Source organism: Nerophis ophidion, linkage group LG03 (genome assembly GCF_033978795.1).
Source record: "Nerophis ophidion isolate RoL-2023_Sa linkage group LG03, RoL_Noph_v1.0, whole genome shotgun sequence".
Classification (NCBI taxonomy): Eukaryota; Metazoa; Chordata; class Actinopteri; order Syngnathiformes; family Syngnathidae; genus Nerophis; species Nerophis ophidion.
Genome location: NC_084613.1, coordinates 35970071 through 35991373, shown reverse-complemented (window position 1 = coordinate 35991373; position 21303 = coordinate 35970071). Strand labels below are relative to the sequence as shown.

The 21303-nt window shown below is 43.2% G+C and overlaps 1 protein-coding gene across 2 annotated transcripts in view; it reads right to left on the bottom strand.

The window, feature by feature from the left end:
* The window catches only part of lingo2b (leucine rich repeat and Ig domain containing 2b), a 192190-nt gene extending 181171 nt beyond the window's left edge, over positions 1-11019 (bottom strand). For both annotated transcript variants that reach the window (XM_061895052.1, XM_061895053.1), the window contains exon 1: positions 10827-11019. The gene's annotated coding sequence lies outside the window, so the exon portion shown is untranslated. The remainder of the gene's footprint in view (positions 1-10826) is intronic.
* Positions 11020-21303: the final 10284 nt, after the last annotated feature.

Sequence of the window (21303 nt, the reverse complement as noted above, 5' to 3'; positions counted from 1 at the left end):
AGTTCAACCCAGTGGACGAAAAGGTAGCCTCCCTCCGCCTTCGGATGGGGGGACGGGTCCTGACTGTTGTTTGTGCTTATGCACCAGATCTGAGTACCAACCTTTTTGGGTACACTCGAGGGAGTACTTGAGAGTGCTCCCTCGGGTGATTCCCTTGTTCTGCTGGGGGACTTCAACGCTGATGTTGGCAACGACAGTGAAACCTGGAGATGTGTGATTGGGAAGAATGGCCGCCCAGATCTGAACCCGAGTGGTGTTTTGGTAATGGACGTTTGTGCTCGTTACAGATTGTCCAAAACAGACACCATGTTCAAACATAAGGGTGTCCATATGTGCACTTGTCACCAGGACACCCTAGGCCGCAGTTCCATGATCGACTTAGTAGTTGTGTCATCGGATTTGTGGCCTCATGTTTTGGACACTCGGGTGAAGCGAGGGGCGTAGCTTTCTACCGATCACCACCTGGTGGTGAGTTGGCTGCGATGGTGGGGTAAGATGCCGGACAGACCTGGCAGGCCCAAACGCATTGTGAGGGTTTGCTGGGAACGTCTGGCAGAGTCTACTGTCAGAGAAAGTTTCAATTCCCACCTCCGGAAGAACTTTGAACATGTCACGAGGAAGGTGCTGGGCATTGAGTCCAAGTGGACCATGTTCCGCACCTCTATTGTCGAGGCAGCTGATAAGAGCTGCGGCCGCAAGGTAGTTGGTGTCTGTCGGGGCGGTAATCCCAGAACCCGTTGGTGGACACCAGCGGTGAGGGATGCTGTCTAGCTGAAGAAGGAGACCTATCTGGTTATATTGGCCCATAGGACTCCGGAGGCAGTAGACAGGTACCGACAGGCCAAGCGGTGTGCAACTTCAGCGGTCACGTAGGCAAAAACTCGGACATGGGAGGAGTTCGGGGAAGCCATGGATAACGACTTCTGGACGGCTTCAAAGAGATTCTGGACCACCATCTGCCGCCTCAGGAAGGGGAAGCAGTGCACTGTCAACACCGTGTATGATGCGGATGGTGTTCTGCTGACCTCAACTGTGGAAGTTGTGGATAGGTGGAAGGAATACTTCGAAGACCTCCTCAATCCCACCAACACGTCTTCCTATGAGGAAGCAGTGCCTGGGGAATCTGTGGTGGGCTCTCCTATTTCTGGGGCTGAGGTTGCCGAGGTAGTTAAAAAGCTCCTCGGTGGCAAGGCCCCAGGGGTGGATGAGAACTGCCCGGAGTTCCTTAAGGCTATATATGCTGTGGGGCTGTCTTGGTTGACAAGACTCTGCAGCATCGCGTGGACATCGGGGGCGGTACCTCTGGATTGGCAGACCGGGGTGGTGGTCCCACTTTTTAAGAAGGGGGACCGGAGGGTGTGTTCCAACTATTGTGGGATCACACTCCTCAGACTTCCCGGTAAGGTTTATTCAGGTGTACGTAGAGGAGGCTACGCCGGATAGTCAAACCTCGGATTCAGGAGGAATAGTGTGGTTTTCGTCCAGGTCGTGGAACTGTGGACCAGCTCTATACTCTCGTCAGGGTTCTTGAGGGTGCATGAGAGTTTGCCCAACCAGTCTACATGTGCTTTGTGGACTTGGAGAAGGCATTCGACCATGTCCCTTGGGAAGTCCTGTGGGGAGTGCTCAGAGAGTATGGGGTATCGGACTGTCTTATTGTGGCGGTCCGCTCCCTGTACGATCAGTGTCAGAGCTTGGTCCACTTTGCCGGCAGTAAGACGGACACATTTCCAGTGAGGGTTGGACTCCGCCAAGGCTGTCCTTTGTCACCGATTCTGTTTATAACATTTCTGGACAGAATTTCTAGGCGCAGTCAATGCGTTGAGGGGTTCCGGTTTGGTGGCCGCGGGATTAGGACTCTGCTTTTTGCAGATGATGTGATCCTGATGGATTCATCTGGCCGGGATCTTCAGCTCTCACTGGATTGGTTCGCAGCCGGGTGTGAAGCGACCGGAATGAGAATCAGCACCTCCAAGTCCGAGTCCATTCCATTTCCGGGTTGGGGAAGAGACCCTGCCCCAAGTGGAGGAGTTCAAGTACCTAGGAGTCTTGTTCACGAGTGGGGGAAGAGTGGATCGTGAGATCGACAGGAGGATTGGTGCAGCGTCTTTAGTAATGCAGCCGTTGTACCGATCCGTTGTGGTGAAGAAGGAGCTGAGCCGGAAGACAAAGCTCTCAATTTACCGGTCCATCTACGTTCCCATCCTCACCTATGGTCATGAGCTTTGGGTCATGACCGAAAGGATAAGATCACGGGTACAAGCGGCCGAAATGAGTTTCTTCCGCAGTGTGGCGGGGCTCTCCCTTAGAGATAGGGTGAGAAGCTCTGTCATCCTGGAGGAACTCAAAGTAAAGCCGCTGCTCCTCCACATCGAGAGGAGTCAGATGAGGTGGTTCGGGCATCTGGTCAGGATGCCACCCGAATGCCTCCCTAGGGGGGTGTTTACGGCACGTCCAACCGGTAGGAGGCCACGGGGAAGACCCAGGACACGTTGGGAAGACCATGTCTCCCGGTTGGCCTGGGAATGCCTCGGGATCCCCCGGGAAGAGCTAGACGAAGTGCCTGGGGAGAGGGAAGTCTGCGCTTCCCTGCTTAGGCTGCTGCCCCCGCAATCTGACTTCGGATAAGCGGAAGAAGATGGATGGATGGATGGATGGATGGATGGATGGATGGATGGAGTTTGAACATCAAATATCTTGTCTTTGTAGTGCATTCAATTGACTATGGTTGAAAAGGATTTGCAAATCATTGTATTCCATTTATATTTACATCAAACACAATTTCCAAACTCACATGGAGACGGGTTTTGTAGAATGGAGGCGAGCATCGATAGACTTAAGTCGAGGAGGAAAATGAGCTATTTACATTTGTGTGTGTTCCCATTCAATAGGAAATTAATAATTTGAATATCTAATCAGTAATACATAACACAAACAATATTTATCAATAAATGCAACATATTTTTCAACTGTAGCATTAGTTACCACAGTGCTTCTCAAATACTTTCTCTTACGTCCCCACTAGGAAGAGGGAAATATTTTGCCTCCTTCCTGCCTCCCTTCCACTCTCTACCATGACGATAAATAGTATATTTTGTCTATAAAACTGTTATAACTATACCTCTGTAAGTTTAGTAACATTAAAGGGAAAAACACACTCGTCTTTCCTCGTCTCCCACCGTGGTTACATTGAAGCCAAGTGAAGTGAAGTATATTTATATAGCGCTTTTTTCAAGTGACTCAAAGCGCTTTACATTGTGAAACCCAATATGTAAGTTACATTTTTTTTTTAAACCAGTGTTGGTGGCACTGGGAGCAGGCGGGTAAGTGTCTTTCCAAGGACACAACGGCAGTGACTAGGATGGCGGAAGCAGGGATCGAACCTGCAACCCTGAAGTTGCTGGCACAGCCGCTCTACCAACTGAGCTATACCGTGTCAGATATGCTTCATCAAATTTAGGTAAGGCAAAAAAATCATATTCACTTTCCTGGCTTTGCACCGCCCCACTATTTGAGAAGAACTGAATGTGCACAGTATAAGTACTTCATTTAGTTAGAGTTCATGAAAAGTTCATCTGTTTTTTTACTGTTTAGGATACGAGAAAATATTTAGATAGTTCTGGAGTGTATACAGGTAATCAGGATCAGAATCAGAAATACTTTAATAATCCCTGAGGGGAAATTAAGATTTTCAGCACAATCCCATTCAAGAGTAGACAAACATCACAGAGAGACAGAACAGGATCGCTGACGGGTCTGCCAACTTCCGGCGCCCCTTACAAAAAAGGTGAGAATCAGGTAACACTGGGGGGTATATATATTCATATGCTTATCCAACTGTAATGCACCTGAGATAGGTTCCAGCACCCCCCGCAACCCTGAAAGGGACAAGCGGTAGAAAATGGATATGTCAAACTTTTATTTCATATCATTATGATGATCAACTGGAGGCTTCCAGTTTTTGAAAACCCCACATTTTCTGAGATTTTCTATACAGGGTTTTCGTAAATCGTCAGCCTGGAAATACAGTATTTTGAATGACATGTTACGACCTTATGTCTTGTATAAAAGAGAGTAATGATGGGAAAAGATGATGGGAAAATCCAAGATGGCGCCAGTCTCTCGCTGTCAGCTCTGTTTGTTTTTGTGCTGTTTGCGTTTTTTGTTGGCCCTGTCAGCTCACTGTTTGTGTATGATCGCCAAACGCTGTTGAATCTGTGTCCCTCTCACACGGACATGATCAACTTCGACGTTGGTTTTTCGACGTCCAAGTCAGCGTTCTCACCTGGCCGGATTCCTGCCTACCCCCCCAGACCGAAAAACAGAAGTTATGTTGTTCGGTCCAAGTCGCTCTCCCTCCCCCAACGTTGACCTTGGCACTCTGACTCCATATTTCAGCGATTGTGTTACAAACCTGGGGGTAAAGTTCGACTCAGATTTTAAATTCAAAAAACAAATCAGCAGCGTCGTTCAAAAAAGCTTTTATCAATCACGCCAAATAGCGAAAGAGAAACCGCTTCTGCCAGGACATGATCTCGAGAAATTAATTCAGGCCTTTATCTCGAATTGTTTAGACTACTGCAGTGCACTGTATGTAGGCATTAGCCAGGCCTCCCCCGCCCGCCTGCAGCTCGTGCAAAACTCTGCTGCTCATTTGCTAACACAGACCCGCAGACGTGAACACATCACCCCTATATTAGCGTCCCTTCACAGGCTCCCTGTGCGTTATCGAATCAATTTTAAACTCCTTCTATTTGCTTTTTACTGTCTAAACAACCTCGCGCCAACATATCTCTCCGACCTCCTTCAGCCTTACTGCCCCACTCGATCCCTAATATCAGCCGATCAGCTGCTACTGACGGTCCCTGACACAAGGCTGAAGCTTAGAGATGACAGAGCTTTCGCCGCTGCTGCTCCCAAACTCTGGAACGACCTACCTCTGAGTGTTAGACAAGCCTCCTCTCTTCCTGTTTTTAAATCTCTCTTAAAAACATACTTTTATTCCTTGGCTTTTAACACTGAGTGATATCCATCCTGCAATGGCGCCCCATTATACACCTGCTGTGAACCTGTTTTTTTGTTTTATTTATTTATTTTTTATCATGTTCTGTTTGTGTTGTGTTGTTTGCTCGGTCTTCTTATTATCTTTTAACCTGCCCATAGCACTTTGGCTACCCCTGTGGTAAATTTTAAATGTGCTTTATAAATAATTTGATTTAATTTGATTTGATTTGATAAAATTCATCTTGTGAATCTAAATGCTGGAATCAACTAACCTTTGCTCGATATTAAATTTTTTGAGTTTTCCCATGTAAAGTACAAAAAGGAAATATGCATGCCCATGGCTGTCTGAGTTATTGATTGCTTATTTACTCCTTGTCTGTTTATCAGTGTTATATTTTGGTTGGATCAATCATGTTGTTCCTATCTTTGCATTGTGCTTTCTGCTTTGTATTGATTTTATCTCGTCCTATCAGTCCGACCCTAATGTGTCTAGACAATTACTGCCAGTCCACATGTTCTTTTCTTGTTTACTATTGTTATTGTTACTCAACTCCTTTCATCCAATTGGTTTCTTTTTCTTGTCTCTTGTAAAAGAGACAAACACACTACACTTGTTCAACAGTTTAGTTTACACACTACATATTTTTGTATTGAAATTGTCAATTGTAATGAACGGCACTAAAAAAAAAAATCATATTGTACCACTACTTGTCTTTCTCTTGTAATAAACTGTTCTTACTATGAAGACCATAATAAACTAAACCATGCATTGTTTTTTTTGTTGTTTTATTGGAGAAGATTACTGCTGGTGTAATATCCATCCATTTTCTAGCGCTTATTCCCTTTGGGATCGCGGGGGGCGCTGGTGCCTATCTCAGCTACAACCGGGCGGAAGGCGGTGTACACCCTGGACAAGTCGCCATCCAATCGCAGGGCCAATAGTGATAGACAGAAAACATTCACACTCACATTCACACACTTGGGCCAATTTAGTGTTGCCAATCAACCTATCCCCAGGTGCATGTCTTTGGAAGTGGGAGGAAGCCGGAGTACCCGGAGGTGTAATATCACACATTAATTCATCACACTATTCAATTTAATGCATATATTGCAGAGGAAATGCCTTCAACAAAAAATAACATACCTGCTTTATTGTCGGGCTGCACAATTCTGGAAAAATATGTCATTTACAATTTTTTTCTGTTAGATTTGATATTGCCATTCTATGGGATCAATTGTTATTACATCTTTTATTATCCATCCATTTTCTACCGCTTATTCCCTACGGGGTCGCGGGGGACACTGGAGCCTATCTCAGCTACAATCGGGCGGAAGGCGGGGTACACCCTGGACAGGTCGCCACCTCATCGCAGATCTTTTATTATTATTATCATTATTATAAGACTTGTCATTGTCTTGTTCTGCTTTCAAGAAGCTGTTGACAGAAAACATTCTTCATGAAATGAATCCATCAAGTCGATAGTACTCAACAATACTTTCATGCGCTCAAAAAAGACAAGTGAAAAGATAAGTTAAATAATTAATGCGATCACAAATGAATGATTGCCAGGAAGTATGTATGTTAATTTGTGTATTTAAGCAATGGTCCTACCCCTTTTTCATTTCATTGCAGTTGTATCACATTTTTGTGTTCTCTTTGTGCAACAGAACAGTTCATAAATAAATGAAATAAATGAATATACAAGACAGTAAACAAAAGTTAAATACATAAATATTAGCCATATAAACATATACACAATAATTAGGGTTCTCATAAATAGATAGTTAGGTAATTTATAATTCACTTAGGAGATGAAAGAGATTATTATTTTTGTTTACAAAAAGGTTGAAGATGTTTATCATTAAATCTTTTTGTTTGTACTTTGTGGAAATTTGTAGTTTGAACATTTCCTAAACGGAATCATATTGGTGCTTTGTTTGATTTCTTTGATTATCCATTCCATAATTTAATTCCACATACTGATATATTACAGGTCGTAAGTGCTGTACGTGCATACAAATGTGATAAATTAGATGTACCGCTAAGACAGCCAATTTAACTGCCGGCCTGCGGGCCACACCCGGCACGTCAAAGCTTTTTATTTGGCCCGCCGAACATCACTGAAACATCACCCGTCTCATTGTGCTCACGGCTGTTAGTGTGCAGTGCTGCATAAACTGCCTGTTTGAAGTTGCATCACAAGAGCCGTGTCACTTGACTGCAAACTTGACACTTGTTCTAAGACACCATTGATTGCTTCTGTCTTAATTTGAGGGAAATGGATCTTGGGTTTCGAAGTAAAAAATATTTTTTGCGCAAAATATTTCTGCACCTAAAGTTTTTATACGTTTAATTTTTACAAACTGAATTGTGGTCGACATAACATGAAATGGTGGTTCTTTGGTCAAAATGTTGCAGAGCTTACTAAAGTCGTACTAAAAAATGTGTATTGATTTTTGAGCGTCGTGTGTAATGTTCTATTTACAGTTTTGCATGTTCTCTCTATGGTTTTGATGTTTTCTCTGGGTGCCAAATTCCAAAAAACATGAATGCTACGTTCGATGAAAACTCAAAATTGTCCATAGGTATGAATTGTCATGTTTTTTGGGACCTTTTCTCAGATGGTATTGGCTTCTGCTTACATGTAACCCTATATTTAAGACAAGCGGTATGAAAAATGGATTGGAAACATTGCTTTTTCCAGCATTCAAAACCTTCCATCCATCCATCCATCCATTTCTACCGCTTGTCCCTTACGGGGCTGCGGTAGGGGCGGAAGGCGGGTACACCCTGGACAAGTCACCAACTAATCGCAGGGTCAACACAGATAGACAAACAACATTCACACTCACATTCACACACTAGGGCCAATTTAATGTTGCCAATCAACCTATCCCCAGGTGCATGTCTTTAAAGGTGGGACGAAGCCGTAGTACCGGGAAGAAACCTACGCAATCACAGGGAACGACCCCAAGCCCGGGAATTGAACCCAGGGCCTTCTTGTTGTGAGGAGCAAGCCCCTGTGCCACCATGCTGCCTGCTGCATTCCAAAACCTCCAAACTAAATTGAGAATGTCTCCTAAAATGAACTTGAATTCATTTAAATTCAAAATGAAGGAAGTAGAATTGAAATTCCAATTGATCATTCATGGAAAAGTATATATATATATATATATATCCTAAAATGAACTTGAATGAATTTAAATTCAAAATGAAGGAAGTATAATTGAAATTCCAATTGATCATTTATGGAAATATACATATATATATATATATATTAGGGGTGTGGGGAAAAATCGATTCAAATACAAATTGTGATTCTCACGTTGTGCGATTCAGAATCGATTCTCTTTTTTTAATTGTTTTTATTTTTTTATTAATCAATCCAACAAACCACTACACAGCAATACCATAACAATGCAATCCAATTCCAAAACCAAACCTGACCCAGCAACACTCAGAACTGCAATAAATACAGCAAATCAGAGGAGACACAAACACGACACAGAACAAACCAAAAGTAGTGAAACAAAAATGATTATCAACAACAGTATCAATATTAGTTATAATTTCAGCATAGCAGTGATTAAAAATCCCTCATTGACATTGTCATTAGACATTTATAAAAATTGAAAAAAAAAGAACAATAGTGTCACAGTGGCTTACACTTGCATCACATCTCATAAGCTTGACAACACACTGTGTCCAATGTTTTCACAAAGATAAAATAAGTCATATTTTTGGTTCGTTTAATAGTTAAAATACATTTATATTATTGCAATCAGTTGATAAAACATTGTCCTTTACAATTATAAAAAAAAAGTACTACTCTGTTTGCATGTCAGCAGACTGGGGTGGATCCAGCTGAAATTCTATGTATTGAATGAATACAGAATCGTTTTGAATCGGAAAAATATCGTTTTTGAATCGAGAACGGCTTTGAATCGAAAAAATTGATATATAATCGAATCGCAACCCCGCTCGGGGCCGCAATGTGCGTTCGAAGTGTCGATGATCAATGTGCCCTGCAATTCACATTAGATCTCGCAGGTTTTTTTTATTTTTTTATTTAATAATTACTATACTAGCATGTCTTTGGAGCAATTACACAATATGAAAAAGTATTTACTTAGATGAGTTATACAGCATACAAGGGTATTGCAGCTGAAGTCTTGACAACTGACTGCCCCAAGGTGGCTGACAGCTTTACATATGATCCAGACATTCAGTGTTTGTGAAATATTTAGCAAATTCTTCCTGTTGCTATTTTCACTGAAATTGCAGTCAATCTAATTCGACTCTCTGTTATTCCAATTCGACGTGGTGTCGCCAAATCAATTACAAATTTTTCAAGGTAACTGAATAGAAATTCCAAATTTTGCACGGGCCTGATTCACACGGTATGAGAAAATTACTTTTTAAAACGGAACGTTTTTGAAAAGGGGAGGTATGTGTCCGAGTGAGATATTATGTAATCGTACTTGTTGCTGCACAAGGCATTCTGGCCTCCTGAAACTGTGAAATATCAGAAATTGACAAGATCATCTTATCCGACAACATGAACATAGCGCTGACAGATGCATTGTTTAATGCCATTTAATTTCAGACATTATATTAATAACAGACAGTGACATTGATTATTTTTCAACCGCCAAGAGGAGACCAGCTGCTACGTCTGTTGAATCTTGGCAGGGATCTGTGCTCATTAGTTCAGTCATAAACTTGTTTAATGTCCACCAAATAAAGATACTATCTTGACTTAAATACAATCATGGCGAGCCCTACAAGTTGCTTGAAATGTGTGAGGGGGAACAAAGAGGTTGCGTGCAGAGGGTGAGGAAAACAAACAATAGGATGAGGAAGACTCTCCTACCTGCTCCTTCCCTCCTCACCCTCCCCCTCCCTTCTCTTAACAAGGGAGAGTTTTCCCTTCTTCTCTCATCTCTTCCTCACTCCCCTCTGGTTTCACACCATCTCCAGAGACCAAACACACCCCTGTCAGGTTGCCATGGAAACGCCTCACACACGCTCTCATGTGACGCTCCCTCTCCCTCTATCTTGCAGCGGTAATGCCTGCTTCCTCACTCTCCTCCATTAACATCCCTCTCGCTTGGCGACAGCGGGGTTGTCAAAGCCCTTACATGCCACAAAGTCCCACCCCGCATAATTTGTCACAAATGTCCACCATCCAAGGAAACACGCATCGCTGTGTTATTTTTGTAGAATAAACTTTACTTTGCATAATTGATTTACTACAGCCATGCCATTCTCAATTGAAGTAAGACAGTCCCTCAGCTGGGACATCACTCATTTATAATTCAGTCCTATTTTTCCTACTTATAGTCAGCATAGAGGTGTGTCAAAACAAGGAGTTTGGATCCTAGCCCACTCTTGGGGGGCTACAAAAAAAAGGACAGTGCTACTCTGCTGCAGGGCTACTTTGACTCCCAACACACTGCCAACTTCATAGGTGTCAGGGAACACCTTGTTGTCCCACCATCATTGGAAACACCTGTCACACCCATCTCCTTGACCCATCAACACACATTTGCTACCTCATTGATTGATGCTTGGGAAAGAAATGAGTCGTCACCACCTCCAGAACTAAGCATTTTTTCCATCACCACAGAACTCAGAGGACCTTGCCATGGCCCTTTTATTTTGCATGTATTTGTTTTTTAGTGAGTGACCAGAGAAAGACTACGCCTTTTAGTACTGCTAAGTCTTCGGGTGGGTTCACAGACTGGACAGAATTTTCATATTCTTATATTAACACAAATCTTGGAAAAGCAGCAAGTCCAAAGAGTATCACGTGTCTTACCTTTATGCCTGCTCCTCCACATGCCAGTATCCACCTTTACATCACTGAGTGGGAGTCCAAGGCGCACACACTCACAAACTGACAGTGACCACAATCTCCTGCCTGAGTTGGTCTGCTTGCAGTCCCTATTTATCTCTTAGATTTTTTTCGTGGTCTTCTTTCCAGTTACCCGGCAGCTCATCCCTCCTGGAGGTTGTTCTGGGTTTAGCAAGGCATCAGCACAGTGCTGGATGACAGTAGAGAGAGGGACAGAGGGAGGGGGAGCAGAGAAGGAGAAATGCATCAAGCCAGCAGCAGTAAGAAAAGTGATGTGATTGAACCTTCAGAGTAAAAGCTGCGATTCAAATAAAACCTCTCCATTGACGAATGTATTGTCAAACGTAATGAAAACGAGGGATGTAAAATGTAATGAGTTGATGCATTTTATTCAGGTATCAACGCAGATTAATCACATACATTATATTTTCACCCCGCGTAATCTTTACCTGAAATGTGGATGGTTACTTGAAAGTTGTTATACCGTCAGTGATAAGATCAATGCATGGGTCATTTTAAGGCGGACAGGTGTGCTCCAAATTAACCCAGAAGTGAATAGACAAACCTGTTAAGAGCAAAGAACATGACATACAGTACAGGTCAAAAGTTTGGACACATCTTGGGGCGGCGTGGCGCAGTGGGAGAGTGGCCGTGCGCAACCCGAGGGTCCCTGGTTCAAATCCCACCTAGTACGAACCTCGTCACGTCCGTTGTGTCCTGAGCAAGACACTTCACCCTTGCTCCTGATGGGTGCTGGTTGGCGCCTTGCATGGCAGCTCCCTCCATCAGTGTGTGAATGTGTGTGTGAATGGGTAAATGTGGAAGTAGTGTCAAAGCGCTTTGAGTACCTTGAAGGTAGAAAAACGCTATACAAGTACAACCCATTTATCTTTTCATTCAATGTCTTTTCTTTATTTTCATGACTATTTACATTGTAGATTGTCACTGTGGAGTTATGTACTTAACAAAAAAAGGTGAAAAAAATGAAAACATGTTTTATATTTAAGTTTCTTAAAAATAGCCACTCTTTACTCAGATTACTGCTTTGTACACTCTTGGCTTTCTCTAGATGATGTTTGAAACCGGTTCTCCTGATTGTTCGATAAGAAAAGAACTGATTCCATGGATTTGAATCCTTTTTGAGAACCGGTTCCCGTTATCGAAGCCACTATACCGTATTTTCACGACCATAGGGCGCACCGTATTAAAAGGCGCCGTGTCAGTTACAGGTGCTATTTCTGTATTCAACCCATAAATAAGGCGCAGCATATTTTTGGCCGCAAGCATGGTTAAACATACGCTATTTTAAAACATATGCTAGCTTAAAACATACGCTAGCTTAAAACATATGTTTGCTTAAAACATACGCTGGCATGCTTGAACACTGTTTTAAAAAGGCAGCAGGAAATAAGCTGAGTTTGGTTGTACTTTACTGAAGTATTTATCAATGTACGTTTGTTCTTACATTATGTTTTGATCAATCCTCATCCATAAATCCATCAAAATCCTTATCTTCTGTGTCCGAAATGAACAGCTGGCCATGTTCTCCAACAAACACGGCAGATTCCCTCTCCTCATTTTCAAAGTCAGTCTCGTTGACCATTTGCATAACCAGCTAGCACAACAGTAAAAGCCGACTTCTATAGCTCAGTTGTGCATATGGATTCGCTACCGTGCTGGTTCCCTCTTCTCCAGTGGGCTTCACCGGGATGTCAAAAGTGAGCGACACGTCGTCCATGTTGGTGATGTGTTTATCTGCAATTTTTTATTTACAACACACATAGCAGCACGATATACTCACTGGGGGCGTGCCTTTAGCATCCTCTCTCACCTGAAACCTTCACCCTATAATGGACGCATGCTGTCCTCAGTCACTTCCGATTTTCCTCCATATAAACAGCGTGCCAGCCCAGTTATATAACATCTATGGCTTTTGGAACTCAGCGCACACACAACAACCTATCTGGATTGGATAAGAGATTCGATAAGAAATAAGTTCGATAAGAAGATTCGATAATGGGCTCGAACTCGATAATTTCTTAATGAACATCATCCCTACTAGTCACCTGAAACAGTTTTCACTTCACAAGTGTGCTTGAAGAGAGAATGCCAAGAGGGTGCAAAGCCGTAATCAGAGCAAAGGGTGGCTTGGCTATTTTGAAGAAACTAGAATACAAAACATATTTTCAGTTATTTCAACTTTTTTTTATTAAGTACATAACTCCAAATGTGTTTATTCATAGTTTTGATGTCTTCAGTGACAATCTACAATTTAAATAGCCATGAAAATAAAAAAAACGCATTGAATGAGAAGGTGTGTCCAAACTTTTGGCCTGTACTGTATATACATGTAAAGCTCTTTAAAATGTTTTTTATGGCATTCTGACAGTTAAATTGCATTTGTGACAAAATAGTGTTTTCTTTGACGTTCATTTAAATTATGCAAAAAAGTAATTCACAGCGGTTATTCCTGATTAATCACATAAAAAATATTTTGACAGTACTATTAATAACAATAAGGCTGGATATCAAGGGTAGAATCAGTATTGGATCATAATGAGATTGATATTTTTTAGTTCCCTTTTATTAAAGTGAACAAAAATGTAGGCTATTGATAATGATGAGGCTGGATATCAAGAGTAGAATCAGTATTAGATCGATACTAGCATGATGAGATTGATATTTTAGAGATTGATGTTTTAGTTCCCTTTTATTAAAATAAACACAACCGTAGGCTATTGATAACGATGAGGCTGGATAGCAGGGGTAGAATCCATATTGGATCGATACTAGCATGATGAAATTGATATTTTGTAGTTTCCTTTTTACTGAAACTAAATCCACCTATGTGCTACAAAGTCTACATAAAGTGATCACACCCTTTAGTTACCATTTTTATTATGTGTATATTTATTATAACTCCATGCAAAATTATTGAAATAGTCAGACAGTCGACTGCAAATTTGACATCAAAAGATGAATATGAGTATGAATTTGTACGTTATTGAAACAACTTTCCAATTGAAAGGTATCATAATATCACACAATAACCTGGTATGATGTTAAGTTGTTGCATCAAAGAGGATAAATTGCACAGCTTGAGCTGTCAACTCGTGAGGTGTCCAGTTCATGAGGCGTTAAGGAGTGAGGTTTTCTGTTTCTGCCTTCCTGCCTTTCCTAGCTCTCCAGTCTCTCTCACCTGGGTTGCCATGACACCGAGGAGGGCGGAAACACAGAGCACATCGGTTGGTTTTATTTGCTCGTGTCCTTGCATGCGCGCCAGTTTTCTCTACCATTCCCTATTTTGGTCTACTCACTGGTATTCATATTGTTACATCTTTGTCTTTCAAGGGTTGAAGCATATGTTTAAACAAATGTAATTTGTTTAAATACATTACACATTTAAACGTAAGTTGTTAAATAGGTACAAAGTGCGCTTTAGCCCAGGTGCATAAAGGAGAACTGCACTTTTGTTGGAATTTTGCCTATCGTTCACAATCATTATGACGAAGTGTACATTTTTTTTTTTAATGCATTAAATAAAATTGTTTAAAAGTCCACTTACAATGGAGCCTATGGTGGTCTATTGAGCCTCTGAAAAACCTCCAAACACCTCCATTAGAGTTTTATATACATGATGTAAGTATATATGTAATGTAGTAACAGGCACATTAATAACACTTAATATTTACGTGTTTTTGATCATTTTAAGCATATGTGGCACATTCATTTCAAAAACGGATCACATTTGCTTTTTTTTTTTCTTCATCACTGATTTCTGCTCACTGCAGACTTTATGAGAGCCAACAAACATAATAAAACATCACCTAGTGTAGAAGGTCCGCTGTCATCAGGATGCCGATTGCTAGGATGTTCATATAGTCCTGTTGAGGTGAAAAATGTCTCATAATCCTCACTTGAAAAGGGTTGTTGGAATGTCATGTCTTTCTCACCAGATCCAGGTCCAAAATGGATGTCAGAGTTCCCCAACTTGTCGGATAATATTCTTAGCCATCTACTTTTCAGGTGAGATGCATGATTTATGATCTACAAAAACTTACAGGGAGCAAGGAAGCTAGGAAACAGCTGACCACTCGATGATGTAAACATAGGGACACAGTAGTGATCATGCCGCTGCTATAAATAGTTTGTCTGCTTTAGCACATATAATAACAATATCACTAATACTTGGTTAATATTCAAGTCACAAAATGTAAATTGGGGTATCGTTGATCTTTTTGAATGGTTGATTTTTGAATTTTATGAGCAGAATAGTGGAGCTACCATTGGCTCTGCTGTAAAGTGCACCTATACTTATGTTTATTTGATATTTAAAATGCATTAAACAAAAACATCTGTCATCTCTTTCATAATGATTGTGAACGCTGCTATGATTACCATAGGGCTTTAAAAGCCAGTCTCACGGGTTAGTTGGTTGTGGGATCATTGTTGGAATTACGAACATGGTAATTGGTATTGCAAGATTCTAGTTTTTTTAACTTATTGTTGTAAGCGGAGTCTCTATTTTTCATGCACAGCTTTCCCTGTGCTTTTCTGTGCAATTCCCTGCCACACTCTATTTTTGTTTTGCGTAAATATTGACATTAAATATGTTTCACCTGCACGTTGCCTCCTGTTTCCCGCTTTTTGGGGTCACAACTATCACTGCAAAGAGCGAACCCAACAAAATGATTCCACCAACTAAGAGTGACCCCATGAAAAAAATACAGCGCTAAATGGATGGATGAGTGGTACCAGAAGATGTTGATGGAGTTAGAAAAAGAGAATCTACTCACGGGATCATCGATCTTCTTGCAGGCTGTTATTTTTGCCTGCCTTGCCCTCCAGTCAGTGCTCAAGGATTGTTTGCTGTTTCTTAGTTCCTGGTATCCTGTCTCCGGTTATCTTATTAAAGTCGTGTTTTCCTGCAACACGCCTGCCATCTCTGCATCTTGGGGTTCATCACTAATAAACCATGACACCATATGTATTAAACATGATTTTATTTTTATTAAACACTTTTAATATGTTAAACAACGCCTCTTTCATGAATAAATAAAAATATATATGTATTTATTTCTAATTTATATGTATATATGTGTAAAAAAAAATATATATATACTGTTTATGTATATATATATATATATATATATATATATATATATATATATATATATATATATATGTATATATATATATATATATCAATATATATAATACACACACATATGCGTGTGCGTGTGCGTGTGTGTGTGTGTGTGCGTGTGTGTGTGTGTGTGTGTGTGTGTGTGTGTGTGTGTGTGTGTGTGTGTGTGTGTGTGTGTGTGTGTGTGTGTGTGTGTGTGTGTGTGTGTGTGTGTGTGTGTGCAAAACCCAAAACCAATAAAAATGGCACGTTGTGTATTTTGGGAATAAAAACAGAATACAATGATTTGCAAATCCTTTTTCAACATATATTCAATTGAATAGACTTCAAAGACAAGATATTTAATGTTTTAACTGAGAAACTTTTTTTTTTGTTTTTGCAAATAATCATTAACTTGCTTGATGTACAGTTTAAGTTGTTCAACAGTCCGGGGTCTCCATTGTCGTATTTTAGGCTTCATAATGCACCACACATTGTCAATGGGAGACAGGTCTGGACTACAGGCAGGCCAGACTAGTACCCGCACTCTTTTACTATAAAACCACACTGTTGTAACACGTGGCTTGGCATTGTCTTGCTGAAATAAACAGGAGCGTCCATGATAACGTTGATTTGATGGCAACATATGTTGCCCAAAAACCTGTATGTACTTTTCAGCATTAATGGTATCTTTACAGTGTAAGTTACCCATGCCTTCGGCACTAATACACCCCCACACCATCGCAGATGCTGGCTTTTGAATTTAACAATCCAGAAGGTTCTTTTCCTCTTTTGTCCAGAGGACACAACGTCCACAGTTTCCAAAAACAATTTTATATGTGGACACCCAAAAAAAAATATTTCCACTTTGCCTCAGTCCATCCTACATGAGCTCAGGCCAAGCGAAGCCGGCAGCATTTGTGAGTGTTGTTGATAAATGGCTCTTGCTTTGCATATTAGAGTTTTAACTTGCAGTTACAGATATAGCGACAAACTGTAGTTACTGACAGTTGTTTTCTTAAGTGTCCTGAGCCCATGTGGTGATATCCTTTACACACTGATGTCGCTTTTTGATGCAATACCGCCTGAGAGATCGAAGGTCCGTAATATCTTTGCTTACGTGCAGTGATTTCTCCAGATTCTCTGAACATTTTGATGTTATTGCAGACCTTGGAGAGTGAAATCCCTCAAATCCTTGCAGTAGCTGGTTGAAAAATGTTGTTATTAAACCGTTTGACAACTTGCTTACGCATTTGTTCACAAAGTGTTGACCCTAGCCCCATCCTTGTTTGTGAATGTGGAGAATTTCATAGAAGCTGCTTTTACACCCAACTGAGACACCCACCTGTTCCCAATTAGCCTGTTCACCTGTGGGATGTTCCAAATAAGTGTTTGATGAGTATTCCTAAACTTTCTCAGTCTTTGTTGCCGCTTGTGCCAGCTTTTTTGAAACATGTTGCAGGCATCAAATTCCAAATGCGCTAATATTTGCAAAAAATAACATTTTCCAGTTCGAATATTAAGTATCTTTTCTTTGCAGTCCATTCAATTTAATATAGGTTAAAAAGGCTTTGCAAATCATTGTATTTTTTTTTTTTTTTACATTTTACACAACGTGCCAACTTCACTGGTTTTGGGGTTTTGTATATATATATATATATATATATATATATATATATATATATATATATATATATATATATATATATATATATATACATATATATATATATATATTTATATATATATTGTGGAGAGGGGCGTGTTCCACGCATCCCCTGCGGGCGGGGTGTGTGCAGGGGCCGGCCATGAAGCAGCCAACAGGTGAGTGGATACCTCAGCTGGAACGAGTTATCTAATTACCTGTTCCCACCGCTGGAGACTATGAAGCGAGACAGACGCATGAGGACGCAGGAGAGACGCACAGAGACGAACAAGAGACAGCTGAAAAGCTGGAAAGACTGACAATTGTGTAAAGTAAAAGATGTACCAAATACTGTGTCAAACCTGTATCCTGAGCTGTGTGATACTGTGGTCAGAAGAAGCCGGGCGAGACGCAGGAAACCTCCACAACTGGCACCCAACTTAAGCGAACCACGACGATGTCCACCACATCACCCCTGGAGGCGCTCGGGTGAGTGCTGGCCGAGATATCGGCAGCAAGCCGGCAACAGACGCAGCTAATCCAGCAGCTGATGGACAGATCCACGGTAGGAGGGGGAGCCGCGACATCCATGCAGCGAATGGGGGAGGCAGAAGATCCCCACGCCTTCCTGGATGTCTTCGAGGCCACGGCGACCTCATGCGGATGGCCAGAGGCAGAATGGGGAGTGAAGCTGCTGCCGCTTCTGGTGGGGGAGGCCCAGCGAGCGGCGTTGGCACTCCCAGCAGCCGCCAGGATGCAGTACGACAACTTACGCCACGCCAACCTAGATCAGGTTGGCAGGAGCTCGGAGAATCACCGGAGGAGGTTCCGAGCGATGAAATTGGGCCAAGAAGACCGGCCATTTGTCCTGGCGCAGCAAATGAGGGACGCGGCGAACAGATGGCTTCAACCAAATGGTCAAGATCCTCAAGTTGTTGAAAGAATCCTCCTGGAGCACTTTGTCGACACCCTCCCGCCCAGGACCGCAGCATGGGTGAGATACCACCGTCCAACGGAAGTGAAAACAGCAGTGGCACTGGCTGAGGACCACCTAGCGGTCCAGAGGGACAACACACCGAAGGCAGCGGAAAGGCCCATCCCAGCTCCACGACGACGACTCCCACCACCAGACAGACTGGCACTGGAGTGGCGCCCTCACCTGGCCGGAGGACCGGGAAGCAAGGATCAGGTCCCCTCCTTGAACAATCAACACAAGCACACACACACACGCACCCAGTCACACACACATACACATCCAACAAGGGGGGGAACCGGGGATATAATCCACTGTGTCCTTGTCTGTTTCAGGGTACCAGCGCTGTCCAGAGAGGGCTTCCCTGGTGTGCTGGGGTTGCGGTCAACCCGGTCACGTTCGCCGGAAGTGCTCCTTAATGGAGGTGGGGCATGTGATGCGGGTTGTCAGGATCCCAGCACCCGCCCCCGATCCGGGGGAGACGTACTGTGTCCCAGTAAGAATACAAGGGAGTACATACAGGGCAATGGTGGATTCGGGCTGTAAACAGTCCATGATGCACCAAAACCTGTTTCGACCTGGGATGTTGAGGCGGGCGACACTGGGAAGAATTAGGTGTATTCATGGGGATGTGCACGAGTACCCGATTGTGCCAGTGGAAATTTGGTATGAAGGTCAAAAGCATAATGTTAAGGTTGCGGCAAGCGCGCACCTTACGCATCCCATAATTTTAGGAAAAAATTGGCCGGGGTTTAACCAGTTAGTGACACAATGTGTGGGGATGCGTTCACGGACTGTAGGACAGGGGAATATCCGCGCAGTACTCGCTGGCGATGCGGATTCATCCGGCACTGACAGGCGGGAACCGGCAGGGGCTTCGCGGGAGGCCCCACCGGCCCTCCGCTGGCAGTCCATGGATGATTTTCCCCTTGAGCAGTCCCGCGATGGAACTTTGCGCGCGGCCTTGGACCAGGTGGTTTGCATAGACGGTCAGCTGGTGCGCCTGGGGAATACGCAGGTATTCCCCCACTTTGTGATTATTGGGGATAGGTTATATAGAGTGAGCCGTGACACTCAAACAGGTGAGGAGTCCACCCAGTTGTTGGTGCCAAAACCCCGCCGGGAAATGGTTTTCCAGGCGGGGCACTGCAATCCCCTCGCTGGCCACTTGGGGTACGAGAAAACACTCAATCGGGTCATGGTCTGTTTCTATTGGCCAGGCATCTGGGCAGACATACGCCGCTGGTGTGCTGCCTGTCCCGATTGCCAGCTGGTAAACCAGGCGGCCGTCCCGAAGGCCCCTTTGCGCCCATTACCACTCATGGAGGTGCTGTTCGAAAGAATTGGGATGGACCTCATCGGACCATTTAACCCAAGCACACGGGGATATCGCTTTGTGTTAGTTCTGGTGGATTACGCAACGCAGTATCCCGAAGCAGTTCCGCTGCGCTCCATCCCTGCTAAGAGTGTGGCGCAAGCACTCTTCATGGTCAGTTCCCTCATCGGAATCCCGAAAGAGATTTTGACGGACCAAGGCACGTCCTTTATGTCACGCACGATAAAGGAACTGTACGGGATATTGGGGGTTAAAGCGATCCGCACCAGTGTATACCACCCACAAACTGACGGGCTGGTGGAACGGTTTAATAAAACGCTGAAAACCATGATCCGTAAGTTCACGCATGAGGACAAACCTAATTGGGATAAATGGCTGGATCCCCTAATGTTTGCGATGCGGGAGGCACCCCAGACCTCTACCGGTTTTGCACCGTTCGAGTTGTTATACGGCAGGAAGCCACGCGGCCTATTGGACCTAATTAAAGAAAGCTGGGAAGAAGGTTCAAGCCGCAGTAAAAACGAAATACAATACGTTACGGACCTGCGAGCAAAACCCCACCAGGTGGGGCACTTGTCACGCGAAAATTTGCTCCGCGCCCAGCAACGGCAACAGCGTACGTACAACAAGGGAACCCAGCTGAGAAAATTTTCACCGGGAGAAAAAATACTTGTACTACTCCCAACTTCCAGCTCAAAATTACTAGCAAAGTGGCTAGGACCTTTTGAGGTCACACGGCAGGTAAATGATGTGGATTACGAGGTTCGGCGCTCAGACCGAGGTGGAGGCTAACAAATTTACCATGTAAACCTACTGAAAGCATGGAGGGAGGCCGAGCCTGTCTCCATGGTGACGGTCGTGAGAGAGGAGGAGGAGTTGGTGCACTCTGCTTCTTTTTCTCCTCTTCCCTGTGATGACCAGCTCACATTGGCTCAAAGAGCGGAGGTTGCTGAGTTACAGCGGCGCTATGCAGATGTGTTCTCCTCGCGGCCCGGGCGCACGGCTCTCATCCAACATCATATTTAGACCAGCCATACAGGCTTCCTGAGCACAAACGCAAAATAGTGTGGGACGAATTAAAAACCATGCTGGAGTTATGAGTAATAGAAGAATCCCACAGCGCATGGTGCAGCCCTATTGTTCTTGTAGGGAAGAATGATGGGTCTGTGCGGTTCTGTGTGGATTACCGCAAGGTGAATGAGGTGTCACGTTTTGACGCGTAACCAACGCCTCGGGTCGACGAGCTTCTGGATCGGCTGGGCACTGCTCGTTTTTTCACGACACTGGATTTAACCAAGGGCTACTGGCAGATTCCCTTATCACCAGAGTCCCGGGAAAAATCGGCCTTCTCCCCTCCGGAAG